Below are 3,805 nucleotides of genomic sequence, written 5' to 3'. Positions count from 1 at the left end.
GCCACCTACTGGTCTGGAGTGTAGATCAAAGTCTCATTTTCACATATCTATTTGAATATCATTTTTTTCCATCTTCATTTTTCCCTCACAGAACTTTTTAATCATTTTTGTTTTCCTCACAAATGAAACTCTAAATATATAAATACACTCATTCCTCGATGTGCCGGATATCTCCCGGTTCATTTTTATGTTGTTTCTGATGTTTTTGTTTCTGATCCCTGTGTTTCCAGCATTTCAATAATTCATGTTTTATATTCTGTCCCACAAATCTTCATCCATCAGTTCAGCTGAATGAGACCAAACCTGAGGAGCATCAACTCGGTGGAGGAACAGAACACAACCATCACAATTTTGAGGCTCAAAGGTGTTTATTGGAGTTTTTCAGACACTTTTCCTCTCCATCCGTCGGTTTTCACAGCTTCCCGGTTCAATCCTGCAGCGACTGAAAGGTCCCGGCTCAGCCCCGGAGCAGCACCTCAGTGTGAGTCGGGTTTCAAACCAGAGGATGACGTTTCCAGCTCATTCTGTAGCCATGACAGTGATGGAGTGTGTGGCAGAGCGGGCATTTCCTCACACAGAGCAGACTGTGTCCTCCTGACTGCGTTCCCGTCAAAAATGAATCCGGTTTGGGGTCCTGCTGTGATGCCCAGCCGTTCATAAGCTTCCTTTGTCTTCTTTGGGAGTGTGAGTGAGCGATCACATGCTGGGCTTGTCTGTTCATGCTGTATGGCCGCATTCCTTGTGGCCTGCTGGAATCACAGAGTTTCTCTTCCTTGGTTTTCCTCTCCAGATGAAACTTGCCATCTTCCGCCAGGATATTTGTGCTTTGACGGTTTGATTGTTTTGCTTTTGGGGGAATAATGGAAGCTTCTTGTGGTTCCGTTTGTGGACAGTTTGGTCCCGTTTGCTGCAGAGGAGCCTGCTGTCCGTGTTTGTAGAGCAGCACCCCTGACTACATGCCCTACATTCTGGAAAAACAATAACCTGTTGGAGAACAATCTTCCTCTTCTGCAGAACATTTTCCAACAAAACTCTCTGTCTTTAGTTAGTTAAAAACATAATGAATCGTTTCCTCAAATAGGATTTTTCACATGAATTATACAAACTGTGCAGCTGTGATCCTATGAAATTCACAGTTTCAACTCCAACATGATGTTAGAGTCTTTAATGATAAAGTCAATGAGTCATTTAGGTGAACACAGGAAATCTGGAACTGCATTAAAAAAAAAAATCTTTGTTTGAAGCCAAAACCACTAATGTCATCCTCAGGACCCCCCACCCCCTAGAAAAAGAGAGAGGACTGAATGAAAACCATGACAGCTGAAAGCACAGAGAGACTTGTGACGCAGCATCCACCGCCACCCAATAGAATTAAGCCCCTCCCACTCTCTGCATTCTTTTCAGTTACAGTTACCTTAGCCACATTAATGCAAACACACTATTTGTTGTTTTATTTTTACTTTGTTAATTTAACACAACAATATTCACTTTCTACAGCGCACATTCATTTCACTGTTAGAGGGGTGGGGGTGGAAGGGGTGGAGCTGAGTTTTAAGCTTACGTTTGCCATTTTATATCTACAATTCCTAAATACAATGCCATTGAAATTTTGACAGAAGTCTCTAGGAAAAACCATTGTGCACTGAACTGGCTTGCTAAATATAGACCACAATGCATTGTGTTTGAAAGATTTTTCATGTAGAAAAAGTGCTATTTTAATTTGATTTTTATAAATGATCTGAGTTTTCATCTTCAGAACAAAGAAAAGTCATAAATAGTTAGGAAATAGGGAGTTAATATGTGAGAACTGGACTGAGTGGCCCCGCCCCCCTGGCGTTCCAAACAGGAAGTGGCTCCTAGAAGCCAAAATCCCATAGATTTCTATGGAGAAGCAAACAGCTGTTGCTCTGTCGTTCTATTGGTCAGAAGAACCGTTCTGGATCTGATTCCTTTTTGTAACCCTTGTGCTATCCCAGGCACTTTAACATTGAGAGTGAGGTCATCTGGACCCACTAGACCGGGGGTCGGCAACCCGCCGCTAAGGAGCCGCATGCGGCTCTTTAGCGCTGTGCTAGTGGCTCCCTGGAGCATTTTCAAAAATGTTTGAAAATGTAAAAAGATGGGGGAGAGAATATATATTTTATGTTTTAATATGGTTTCTGTAGGAGGAAAAACAAGACACAAACATTCTTTACATTTTCCAATGCTGTAAGAATGTGTAGAATAAATACGAATATTTATTTATTAATAAATTGGAACGCTCAGCACGCTGTCAAAAAGTTGAGCTGTCAATCAACTGGCAGCGCTGAAGAACTGTCCGTGTCCCAAACACCGCACGACTCCAAACAGTCTCAGAGAGGAGGTAGCTTTTAGCGGACCGCTAAGCAGGTGGCTGATGGAAATCGAACCACCGTCAGTTCTGTGCATTGCTTCATGAAGTTGAAAGTGAATATTCTGATCTCCTGCTACACAACACAGTCTGATGGCTGTCCAGGGGTGACGTTTTGCGTCACTTTGTCGTCTGTTTCAAACACGTGAAAATATTCCTGAAAAGCAAAGACCTGGGGCCTCATTTCTAAAGGTTGCGTACGCACAAAAGAAGGCGTACGCCACTCTCTACGCAATAGTTGAGATTTATAAAAAGCAAACTTGACGGGAAAATGTGCGGTCCTTCACGCTCTGACCCAGGCGTACGCACAAAAACGGGTGAAATGAGAAACGGCGACACCGTCGGCAGATGGAAGAAACACGTGAAAGTGAAAATGACAATACTGCCTCTCAGAAATAACATGAAGACTTCACAAAGCAAGTCTGACAATTAACAGCTACACCAACACCCGTTTGATTGATCAGCAGTGAAACAAACAAAAAAATCAAACGAAAATTACAACAGAAATTCAAATGAACACATATTTGCAGAAAGAAAAGTGAAATATGTTCTGTAATATTGGCATGTTGTGCAATTCATCCTCATAAATAATATAGTTAACAGAACGAAATAATGTACAAAACTGATATTCTCGTCAATGTGTCCGTCTGGCGGAGCAGATATAGGTGCGGGCGTGTGGACGGACGGACGGACGTATTAATTGTCCACTGGGGAAAGTTGTTTTCATAGTAAAACATTTCTACATAAGCTATGGAATTATGGTATTCATGCATATGCCTTTAGTTTGTTTTATTTTTGATAAAACAATGTATGGCGTATGTCTCAACCATTCAGAAAGCAACAAGAAATTACATTTGCTGATCAATTTCCCATTTCCACGTGGATTATTACCGACATCTGTAGCTTGTCAGATGTAATTAAATGGAGGGAAATAAAATGCCCCATCACAATGCGTAATGACGCACAATGGCTGATCTTAGAAGATGTGGCAAATGGAAGAATTCAGAGTGAACGCATCTTTAGACAGCAAGAAGACTTGCTGGCAAACGAGGACGAGTGGCTTATGAGCCGGTTCCGACTTCCTCGAGCCGTCCTATTGGACCTCTGCGGGTTTTTGGGCCCGGCGTTACAGAGGAGCACTCGGAGGAACTACGCGTGTCACCCGGTGCATCTGGCGCTCCGGTGCACCCCCCCCCCCCCCCCCCCCGATGGAGCGCTAGAAGTTTTTTCGCCTCGACTTTGATGTCCGACCATTTCTTTTTTATTCGGCCACGGTCCGAGGTTGTGAGGCTACAGCATTTACGGCGTCTGCCACCGTCTGCCACTCAAGTGCCTTTTCGGCATTAGTAACGCCCACACTGTGCCCTCCAAACAACACTTTTCTCATCTTTTCCACCTCGCCAACGATAACTTCTA

The sequence above is a fragment of the Oryzias latipes genome, chromosome 9, assembly GCF_002234675.1.
Source record: "Oryzias latipes chromosome 9, ASM223467v1".
Lineage (NCBI taxonomy): Eukaryota > Metazoa > Chordata > Actinopteri > Beloniformes > Adrianichthyidae > Oryzias > Oryzias latipes.
The sequence above is the reverse complement of the archived record's forward strand: the minus strand, read 5'-3'. Positions refer to the sequence as shown.